The sequence below is a fragment of the Pomacea canaliculata genome, linkage group LG2 (genome assembly GCF_003073045.1).
Source record: "Pomacea canaliculata isolate SZHN2017 linkage group LG2, ASM307304v1, whole genome shotgun sequence".
NCBI lineage: Eukaryota > Metazoa > Mollusca > Gastropoda > Architaenioglossa > Ampullariidae > Pomacea > Pomacea canaliculata.
Genome location: NC_037591.1, coordinates 12,768,462 through 12,780,835, shown reverse-complemented (window position 1 = coordinate 12,780,835; position 12,374 = coordinate 12,768,462).

Sequence of the window (12,374 nt, the reverse complement as noted above, 5' to 3'; positions counted from 1 at the left end):
CAGGGTATCTTAACAGGACATCTACTGACAAATATGCGACTATGCTAAGCAAATATTTGTTAAAGACCGGCGTATAAAAATTTGCCAAACAGCTTCTTCAACACCCATCCTCGCCATCCTCATCTCTGATGCCGATCGAAGACGCCTGGTTCTTGAGAACTGAGATCCGCCCTTCTATGCCTGTGTGTGTGTGTGAGAGAGAGAGAGTGAGAGAGTGAGAGAGAGAGAGAAAGCGTTGTCGGCCAAGTTTCACCAACGTCTCGCTTCTGAAACACACCTTTCCTCGCCGCTGAGGTCGTTTGATGTGACAAACCTCGACGCTCCTGCAGCCTGCGAACCCAGGCATCCCCCTGGCTGAACAAACACTATCATCTCATGTGTCAGGTGATTCTCGTGTTAGGGCCAGATAACCGCTGGAACTTGAGAGGCAACGGGCTCTGTATCTATGGTGGTTGAAACAAAGCCGAGAAGGCGGATGGGTGGGTGGGAGCAGTAGCAGTTACGAAGTAATGGTGGTGGTAGCAAGATGGAGGACATTCAGTTGGGAAGGAGTTGGTAGGGATGTATGTCTGTGTGAGCGCGCGCGCGTACTAGTTCTAAAGTGTATTTTCTGGGCGAGTGAACATTCTAACTGTGGCACACATGCATAAACCCATGGCATACAGGATGAAGCCAGCTAGATTGCGAAAGTTAACAACTCAAGCATTTTTTCAGAAGAAACCCAAATTCAGCCACTATCTCTGAAACCGACTTTGAAGTACAGCGAATTCTGCTGGGAGAGAAGAAATGGGAATTACAAACTGTCTTTTGTTGATCGCCACACTCCACAGATACACAAACTCTACTGAGAAGAATTTCCTTCTGTCCATCCTTTGAGCTTTCTGAATTTCTGTTTACCTTCGTTAAAGCTCGTAATTTTTATTTTTATTTTTGCGGCTGTCTTTTATTTTGTCTATTTTTAAAACTTACGACAAAAAGACAAAAAGATTCTATAACCATAGACTGGAAGTCTAAACATTTGGTTGAGAGGAGAGAATCATTAGTTTCTCTTGTCTTGGTCATCTCAAACCAGAGACACTGTTGCGGAGGTTGATTTATATATATATTGTATGTGTGATATTTCGTTAGTTGTCGATGACCGGATGTCTTCGTTGGATATCGATGATATCGCTCTATTGTCACCGTTTACTTGCGGGTTTCATTGATAACGGTGCTGGTGTCGGGCTGGTCAGACGGTCATTCAATGTTGAACATGTCGAAGGCGTTGTCTCTCGCGGTTAATCCAACAGAGGCCAGCATTTCCCTGCATTAGAGCAATTATTGCCGTGTCAGTTCTTGAATAACTGGTTTCTTGGGGTCACGCCCGCCTCTCTATCTACGCCACCTATCAGCGAGTTAATCCTTGGGCTGAGTGGTTAGCTGGATGCTAAATGTAGCTGTTAGCTAAGCTACTATGAACTTTAGCTGACTGCTTGGATTTAGCATCTAGCTAGTGCGAGTGCACCCATCCCCTGTTCACAATCTCAGCTTTCTTTCGAAACACACAGTGCTCACGCGCAGACCGTTTTAAGACGACAAAAAAAAAGGAGTTAATTGAAATTACAAACTATTATAAATGGACTGTGATTTCACTTTAAGTTAAATTAAGCAAGCAAAACTAGTAGTTAAATCCAAAATCAATGATGGTTAGTGTATATAAAGGAAGCTAAAAGCAGCTAAATCGATAAATTCAAATTAAAACACATGGCTATATTTATATATATCTATGAGTAATCATTAGGTTTGTGAGTTAAATAGTTACCTGCGTGTGACCAGCAGCTGTCTGCGCGTGCGCAATATATGTTTCAAAATGTCATCTCAAAAGAAAGCTGAGATCTTGACATTGACACGTTCAGAGAGAAAAAGGAAGTGTGCCGGAGGCGAGATCTGAACCTAGAGCCCAAGACCCTCGCTTGTTGTTGCGCTAGCGACACCGCCCGATCAACGGAGGATGAGGGCAGGATAAGATTAAACACATAATAAATGATGGCTGGTGAAAAGATATCATGCGCCGGGTATCTTAATTTCCCACGCTCCTAGCTACGTATACAGCGTTAAAACGAGGGCAGGTGAATAAATGAAAGCCGTCTAGCGAGAGATGAACGCTAATGGGCGAAAAATGGCGGAAATGTGGTGGTAATGATTCTCGCCCTTCGATAAGCTTGGCTAAAAGGCTGGTGACTGTGGTGGCTAACTGCTTGACACGCTGCTCGAGAACGCTGGCGTGTTAGTAAACAGTTAGCACCCTCGAAAGCTGGAGAGTCAACAACGGGAGGTCATCAGTAACGGGCTTCTGTCCGCCGCAGAAAGCTTCTGGTTTCCTCTTCTCGCGAATTTTGTGACATGCTGCAAACAGCAGACGGGACTGACTCCACACTCGCACACCTTGGGCCCATTGGCCGCAACGCAGGAGAGGGTGTCTCCAAGTTCCGGGGATACCATCTCCTCCATAGTCGTCTCCTTTCGGGAAGAAGAACAATAATGCGAGAGAGAGAGAGAGAGGAAGAAAGAGAGAAAGAAAGAGAGATTTTACTTTTGACTTTGACTTTAGGCCATGGCTCATGATTAAATAGGGGGGACATAAAACTATATTTACATAGAATGTGGTAAATGGCACAGTTGGCATTCCAAATCCAAAGACATATAATAAATGTATCCATATTGTAATCTAGCTGATGCCCGTATTTCTTTGCACTCTGTAAATATACACCTTTTAGTGAAGCACAAGTATATTTATATATATGTCCCTAGATGTGTTGAGTGTAAGACACATATCAGCACGCATGCAAGTATATGATAGATATATATATATCTATAGAGAAATATCCTTAATACATGCTTAGTATCTTAGACGTGACAATGAATTAGGACTAGTTAAACATGTTAATCTTGTTATAAAACAGAATTTTACAATTGCTTATGGAGTTTCTCAGATTCATTGCACTGTATATATAGCTTGCTAGACAACCTTTAATACTACTGTGGTTATCTGAAATGAGTGTTGAAAAATGGGAAGAGAACGGGCAGTGCTAAAATTTGGGAGAGATGAATTTTTCCGTAATCGAGTATATTGTGGACAACACCGCAGAAAATGTAATTCAACTTCTTCAATATTTTTACTGAAGGGACAATTTTGACTAATGGTTGAGTCTGTTACATACTTTAATTTATGGCACTGTAGGTTAGTAACATCTAGTTTGAATCTGACTAGGGCATTATTAATATATGATTTATATTTTGCAAATAGAATGGGCAAGAACCAAAGCAGTCACTAGTAGTTAGCCTCTCACTCCATTCTTGCTTGTAACAATCCATCAATCTTTGTTTAAATTCTTAAAAAAACCCTAGCATTTCCTACATTCTCTTGCTTCCAGACAAACCCGAAACCATATTTGCACGCACGCACACGCTCCCACATACACACACAAGCAATATACCCGTGTTATTGGTACAGTTTATTTTTAAAATGTCATCATTATCATCACCGTCACACCGCAACCTACATTGCAATCATCATCATCATCATCATCATGGCGCAGATTGGTTGTCAATGCAGGCGCAGTGGCTGTCGACCAGCTATTGAACATCGCCTTCAGCATCCCGGGTACCCGAGAGAAGCCACGGCCTGCCATGTGTGAAAGGAAGGCAGGTCCCGTTAAGCCGCTAGGAGGCGCCGTTGTACAAGCACTGGCTATTAATCAGCATTAGCAGCTATGCCGTCAGGAGCTAGCATTAGCTGTCAGCCCATCAGGCCCCAGAAAGGGTTAATAAAGTAAAAAGATTTCATGTAACTGTTAGGTGTGTTAAGAATATGGATAATAGGTTTCTCTCTCCTAAGCGGATTGACGACATTACATGCTTAAGTAAAATAAAAAAATAAAAATGAAGGTGAAAACAAAAATAAAGATTTGCATTGCTGCGTCCAAGTTGTTAGGCATGGAGGTATGATGAATGTGTTAATGCTAGACTGATCGTTTCTGGGAGGACTTTGTGTAGAATCAGCTTGTGGCTGTATTATTGTTGGCACGCAGTCGGGTGGGTCAAACTGCGGAAACTCAGGGAAACTCAGAAATGCGAAATGCATTCTGGTGCTTTCTCTGTCTGCCTCTCTTTCTTCACACACACACACACACAGAGACACGAAGAGAGAGAAAGAAAGAAAGAAAGAAAGAAAGAAAGAAAGAAAGAAAGAAAGAAAGAAAGAAAAGAAAGAAGAAAGAAAGAAAGATAGAGAAAAATGAGAGAAGGACAATTGTTAGTAAACAAGGTTGATAGCGTAGGTGAATCATACTTTTTTTTTTAATCTAGCCCTCACCTTGAATGAAGTAAATTAACAACAACAACAACAACAACAACAACAACAACAACAGAATACTACATGGTAATAATTACAGTATGTTCTTCTTGTTCCTAATCACCGCCAGTGGAGCATAGGTCACTACAGTATGTGCAAGGCAATAATTTAAATATGCTTACTATAATAATTACAATATTTACATGGTAATAAGTACAATAAATATACAGTAATAATTACAGTGTATACAAGATAACTACATGGCATTAAGTATAGTATTGCTGTAATATGATAATGACTATTGATATGCTGTTATTAAATGTGCATAACAGTGTTGTGGATACAAAAAGAGAACATTCATTGAGGTCTTTACAAGTCTTTCCTGTAGTCACTCCATCCATCTCTCTTTCTCTCTCTTCTTTCTTCCTGTCCCGTTCCCATATACCTCCCACACCACCCCAACCTCCACCAGCTCTGCACCTCCAGAGAATAATAATGATGCTGACAGGCTCTCATTACTTTAAGCCCGAGTTAAATCAGCGCTGGGTTAACAACTTCTATTTTGCGACGGGAGGCTACTCCCTCGGCATATACGGCGAATTCCAGCGCGATGCGGGCGTCACCTGGCGGCGCAGCCACGCGACGCGAGATAATGTCGCTGCAAGTGTGGCAAAACACTTTCCTCTTCAGCAGCCGGCGAGTTTGGTTAGTTTGGTTGGTTTGGTTGGTTTGGTTGGTTTGGTTAGTCGCAGCGCCGCGCGGAGTAAGTGAAATCTCACGCTTGCAGGGCATCGCCTGGCAGAGGCAGCTCGGCATCACCCACTCCTTCGCTCGCTCCGAGGGTCAGAGGTCACGGGCTGAGTTTTGGGCCGTTACAGCAGTTTCACCTTTCTCGGTTCCTATGAACATTCTCCGCAACCACCACTATACACCCTTCACTGTCTCTTTAAAAATGTTGCTAACAGTTTTTGGATCCTCCTCCTCCTCCTCCTCCTCATCATCATCATCATCATCATCATCATCATCATCATCATGCTATTGTCTTTGATGGCGGGCTACAAAATTTAAACATTAGAGAATATTTAAACTACAGCTAAGAATATTTTTTTCAGGTTTAATTATGCATCTCATTATAGTCGGTTGATTGCCATCAATCTCAAAGGTCCCCGCGTGGTGGATCACCCCGATCTTGCGCAATCAACGCCAAACCAGCTACCCGCCTGCTTCCACCACCCTGGTCGGATAAGCTACCCATCTTTCGTAATCAACGCTTCGCTGAGGCGTGAACAGTGTTGAAGCAATCTCCGAAAGAGTTTACACCTGCAGAGAAAAATGTCAGGCAAATCGGGTGTGAATAATTCTATCCCAGTTATCTCCTGTTGCACATAAATTGACAAGTTGCCTGTTTTCTTGGGGAGGTGAAAAAACACCAACAAAAACAAAACAAAACAAAACAAAACAAAAACAAAAACAAAAACAAAACAAAACAAAAAACAAAGCAAAACAAAAAACAAAAATCAACTAGCTTGAACTTTTTATGTTATTTCACGCTTCGTTGGTTGTCAGGCTGTCTGAACAACAGCTGTAACAGTCAAAACGAAAATCTTTATCCACTTTGGAATTTTCCGGAGCCTGTTGGCTGAACAGATTTCTGTCTAAGATGTACACGTTGCTGATTCTCGCCAAAAGACAGAATACACTAAAAATTTACGACCAACGCTAACTGAGACAACAACATCGTCAACCAGCCTGACATTGGTTTGTCAAATTAATTTAGTTTCTAACCGCTGCATGCGGACAAGGAGTGAGTCAGGGCTTTTTACAGACCCGTAAGCATGGTGCAGAAGTTTATATTTCCGGAGAAGAATACAGAACAGAAGTTATTAACTGGCAAGAACACAGGGAAGTCAACGCTTGACTGACATCGCAATGAATTTAGCGATGAAGAATGAACAAGCTTCATTGACAATATCCTTTCGATATTGGCAGCCATATTTTTAGTAGGGGGAGAGGGAGGAAGGTGAGGGTGAGAAAAGCTTGTCTTTCATGCGAGTCGTGGACACAAGGAACAATTGGTCACGCTTGGCTGCGCGCGCTGCACGGCCTCTAATGAAACCTACACGATCGTGTCAATCTCACCTGACGGGGAGGTCAGCTCATTCTCCTCCCGCCGCCATGAAAAGATCATCTCATGTGCGACAGGGACAGGTCAGGGAGGGGGACGGTGGGGGAAGGGGAATTAGAAACAAAAACCAACACGAGAAGCATTGTTGGAGGTTTGGATTGCTGGTGCTGTGAGTGCGGGTGAGTAAAATGTTTTGTTAGTGCGACAATGCGTCGCGCTGATATGTGTGTTTGTGTGTGTTTGTGTGTGTGTGTTTGTGTGTGTGTGTTTGTGTGTGTGTGTTTGTTTGTGTTTGTGTGTGTGTTTGTGTTTGTGTGTGTGTTTGTGTTTGTGTGTTTGTGCTTGTGTGTTTGTGTTTTTTGTGTATGTTTGTGTTTGTGTTTTTGTGTTTTTGTGTTTGTGTTTTTGTGTTTGTTTGTGTTTGTGCGTTTGTGCGTTTGTGTGTTTGTGTATTTGTGTGTGTTTGTGTGTGTTTGTGTGTGTTTGTGTGTTTGTGTTTTCATATCTGCTACCTGTCTTCATCTCTTTGTAAATTTGTGTCCTGCAGTGTGTTGTGTTAAGAGAAGGGAAGTGAAAAAGAAAGAATGAGGACGGCAAAAGAGTCTTGACTCAGTTTACGTGTTTTTTATTGTTCTAACAGACAACAATACTGTGCATTGTTGTCAGATATGTTCTGACCTCAATATCTTGTTTGGTAGATACGTTACAGTATCTGTATACCAAGCAGTTCAATTAGTTCATGCTAACCCAGTAGATAGGTCTGAGTTTATATCAGATTTATCAGTTTATGTCATCAGTAAGTTACAGCTCATCTGTATTCAGTAGATACTCTGGAGCTTACGAGTCTGTAGTAGATGCACTGCACTTGCTGTGCTTTACGTATGTAATACCTTTATAACAGGGGGACGGTTTTACAAAGCTGGTCCTCCCTGCAACTCACCTTCACCCCTCCTCCGCTGTCGTCGCTACATCTCTGTCTCTCGGAAAGGTCAAGATAAAAGAGAGAGAACCAAGTGCTTCGTCTGTTTTTATCTACATGTTCCGGATGTCAGGGTGCTTTCAGAGTGCTCACCATTTTGCTTACCTACCAGTCAACGCGTGGCTGAGTGGTGATGCACCTACCACAGACTTTATATGTCACCTTTGACCCTACCCTACAGTTTGTGTGTGTCCAGTAAATACATTCAGACGTTATATTGACACTTTGCTTTAGTTTTTAAAAAAAGCAATGTACAAAAAATATCATGTGAACAAGTCTTATTTTCAGGAAATCATTGTGATGGAGATGGATTTAGAGACTGAGAAACTTGTAAAATATTAACCAACAACGGAACAAGACTTCAAAAAAAAAAAAAAAAAAAAAGTGTGATTCCAGTCGAAACGTCCCATCAAACTGCACAAAACATGTTAGGGGGAGTGGGGGACTTCCGACCACTTTTGTTCGTAGACCAGTCCGGCAAACAGTGCCTGCGAAACTCTTTTGTGGTGAGAGCAATTATCATTAATTGGGTATTAGAAACCTGGCCTCAGTTTTTTTCTGGCTCCTCTATAAAGATGACGCTCGAGGGCCGAGGGTGTGGTGAGTCAGGTTGTGAGTTTCCTCACTTAATGAAACCAAGGTCCATCACCTCACGAGACTAAACCATTGTCGTCTTTTGTCTTCTACAGGTAGCCTGCTATGACGAGAAGAGACATCCGGGTTTCTTTCTCCATGACGTACATAAAGCAAGCCCCCTGCTGCATCTACTCCCCTCGGTTTACTCTCAAGCCCCTCTTCTGTCTCGTTCATCACCTCTAAGCCATTAGCAGCCTCCTTCTCATAACTGTGCTTGCCTCATTGGTCGATGATTTTGCTGACGTCGTGATTAAACCGTTATGTTAACACCAGTATGTCATCATGAAATCGCAACAAATCAACACGCATCACTGAAGTTGGTAAGTAGCTTCGAGAGGCTGAAACAATGATTACGATTATCAACATTACACGGAGTTATTCGGTAATCAGAAGAATTACTGTTTTGATTTTTTTTCTTGATGATGATGACGATGATGACGACGACGACGATGATAATGATGACGAAAGGTATAAACAGATGAGGATATACTAGTTCTGCTGTTACAACAGCTGTTGATTGTCAATGAGAACAGGTAAAGATTGATGTCATCCAGAGACTCGACGATCCATCGCTCCCTCGCTCCCTCGCTCCATCTGCTGACGGCGGGTGCAGCCGTTGCTAGTTGTACCTAATATCTGTGCAGTCCCCCCTAATCTTCACCAGGGCCTCGCGCTCGCGCAGTTCCACGCCATTTTTCTAAGTGATTGTGCTGGCGGCTTTAAGTGATTGTGTCGGCGTTTTAAGTGATTGTCTCGGCGTTTCTCGTCATCGGCGGCGAGGTTCACGGTGAAGACTATCGTCGCGTGCAGGTCTGGCGCCGGCGTTTTGTGCAATGTGCGAAAGCGTTCGTGCGAGAGAAGCAGGAGAAACGGGTAGGGTGGGATGAGGTAGGGTGGGATGAGGTAGGGTGAGATGTGGTGGGGTGGAGTGGAGTGGAGAAGAGAGAGAGAGGATGGGACGAGGGAAGGTGGTTGCGACTGTACCAGCAGGGACCCTCTCTCCACCCAGTAAGCTTCCCAAACAACACGAGATAAAGACAAGGTAGAGAGAAAGTAGGGAAATCACACCGCACGAGCCATAAAGACAATGCGGCCGCGGCACCAGTGCACGTGTGGATCGGGGCCCCCAGATCGATCAGGGGGCGAGTTCGACCCGCGATCATGCAAATCGCCGCGGTGTTCGCCAGGCCGATTATGGAAATGTCTAATCCGTCCACGTCATTGTGCCTTTCAATGCCCGCGCGCACTGGCGTGGAAAGCACGTGCAAAAGGGAGCGCGGGCGAGCAGTCCGGTGTGCCGTCAGTCGCCAGGCGACACAAGCGCGCGTGCAAGCGCGTGGCCGACATCCCCCCTCCTCGCTCTCTCTCTCTCCCTCTCATCTCGCAGTCCCCGGGGGGACAAAGGTTGGCGTGCAATTTCTGTCACCTAGAAAACGAAACATTTTGGCTGCGGCAGACATCTTCACATCATCTACAGCTGTCTGACGATGAACGTGGTGGCACCTGTCTTACACAACGCATTTATGGCACGCACGCACGCGCTCACGCTCTTTCTATCTCTCTTTTTCCTCCTTTTTAAAAAAGTTTTACTCAGTTTGGTTTCATATGGTCGGGAAGGCAAAAAATGAGTTTGCTCTTGTTTGTTTTATTAGACAATTCGCAGTTAGATTACCGGGAAAGAGCACAGGTTGGCACACAGAACTATCTGCTTCTTCCTCATCGAGTACACACGCATTCACACACACACACACGTGCACAGAACACCAGGCTGCTTGTGGACACATAATTTCAAAATTCAGTAATAGTTTACAAATTATGCAAAGCTCATATTTTTTTCTTTTCTCTATTAACCTTTGAGACACCAAACAGCTTGACACATTTTCATGGTAAAATAGGACAAGTCAAAGATTGCCTCGAAACTGACCCCCAGCTCCTTTCCTTGCATTTGGAGAAGGTGGCGACCAAAACGGGGGAATGGGGGTGGTGGTGTATAATGAACACTCTTCAACAAACTTAAAGAGGAAAAGTTTTTTTTTTAATTAAGTTGTTTGCTTCCTGATGTACACCTATTATTAGTTTGAATTTCTTTTGTTTTAATCCCGCTATTGGCTAGATGAAAATAATATTTAAATTACTTTACTAAATGCTAAAAGAGAGGTTACCGTTACTCGTGGAAGTTTAAATTAATAAATTAAAAATTTAAGTTTTACATTAAAAACAGATATTTTTTGTATACGAGGCTAAAACAGTCAGAGACGCCCTTAGAAGGTCTTATCTCAAACTTACAAAAAAAAAAATCTAAAAAAAAGAACATTATCAAAGAACTTAATTTTTCGCCAGAACTGCGCATGCGCAAGATGCCCGGGTGCATGTGCAGCAACTGCGGCGATGACGGTGTGACGGGGGCCAACAGGCGGCGTGTGTCGTGCGCATCTCGTACGCGCTGTGCGTGCTGGGCTGTCATTCGTCATCATCGAAAGCGTTAATTACGCCGGCCTAACATCTCCATCGGCGGCTGCAAGCAGACTGTCAACAGGACCCGTGCGGTCCTCACACTTGCCAGTGCAAATCGTTGTCGAGGGGCCACGCGCCGACAACCGCTACAACGTGTGCAACCGTCGCGATTAGGCTTGTCCACTGGGAGGGGGAGGAGGGGGAGAAGGGAGGTTGGGTGCAGGAGGTGTGAAGAAGGTGGTGGAGGATGCTTAAACCGTGAGGTAGTCGAAGACAAGGCCTTTAGGTTATGGGAGACGTTTTAGAAAGTAATTTCATTTTTGTGATGTCACGTGACTTTCAGAGATTTCAGTTTGTTTGCAGTTTTTGTTCCGTGTTGCTCTCTTTTTCTTTCTTCACTTTATCTGAATGCATGCACGAATTTCTATCTATCTATCAATTAATTACACGTGTGCAGCTGTTGACTGAGATAGTGTCACAAGAAAAAGAGACTAAGTTGTTTTGCATTCAACATAAATATACAGGAGGTGGTAGTAGAAGAAGAAGAAGGAGGAGAAGAAAAAGAAGAAAAATTTACATGTTAGTAGGGGTGGCGGGGGTGCCCATGGTGATGGTGGAACAATGAAGCGGTTGCTGTATCATAAACACCTCCACAATATGTCGCCGCCGGCAGTTGGAGTCAGGAGGAGGACGGCAGTTGTGTTAATGGCGCTCAGTCTCATATTTTCTTGTCGCGAAAACAGATTGTCGGACGTCCGCCCGTGCGTGCGTCCACCCCTCGGTCCACATCGCCCTTCTCACTATATCATCACACACTTACACGCCTGTGATGCATACACATGCGGACAAACAGACGGACGGAAAAATTCAGATAAAAATAAAGATCGTATTTAATTTCTGAAGCGACCATCGGATGGTGGTCACGGTGTGGAACTCCTCCAACCTTCTCCATCTCACTTTTATGTTTTCATCTATTATTGTCATCATCATCACAGCGTCCGGACGGCGGCACCTGACCCCTGACCCAAACCCGAGGGTCAGCGCCTGGTGGACGGCGATGCTTTTCGCCACTTGCATTTTTAAGGTCTATCGTTTCGCTGTTTTCTCTTCTGCATCCAAGGCGTGGTGGCCGTTTCCGGCGGATGTGAGTCTGCCAGCCCAGCCTGATTTGCCGGCCCTGCCGTGTTTCTCATTGTCAGCACGCAGCCACCTCTGGTGACGCGTCCGTGACACTAAATCTCCGTCAGCTCTCGTGTATCACCGCCGATATAACGCCTGATCAAGGCACCGTCAACCTCGGAGAGAGTGATGGTGGTGGTGATGATGATGGTGGTGGTGGTGTGGGTTGGAGGGAGGTGGCGGGCGGACCTCTAAATAGCCTCTTTTTTTTTTTTTTTCTTTTTCCTCTTCCTTCGTTGGACCATCCATTCCTTTTATCATTCTCACATATTTTCTGTTTGTCCGTTATTCCGTCATCCTAAACCGTCGTCTATGATGTTATAGCTAATGTTAGAAAAGAGTTTGATTGCTCGCTGGACCGCTTTTAACTGGGCTTTTTTTTTTTTTTTCTCTCTCTCTCTCAATGTAAAGTTGAAAGCAGACCTTTTCCTCTCCTTCAGCAGCCACGCGACACACCTCTCCCGAATTTGTCAATCACCCCACCGTAGCTCCGCCCACCGCGGGCCTGCCATATGGAAAAAGCGCGCGGTGTCCTTTTCGCTGCCACGCGACACCAACGCGCCCGCAGCTGGCGTTGGCTGTCAGTTAAAAACTCGACCACGCCCCCTCGCCGCGTGCAAGCCAATGAGCGACGGCGATGCTTGGATGGAAGCGGCTAGTCGGCCAAG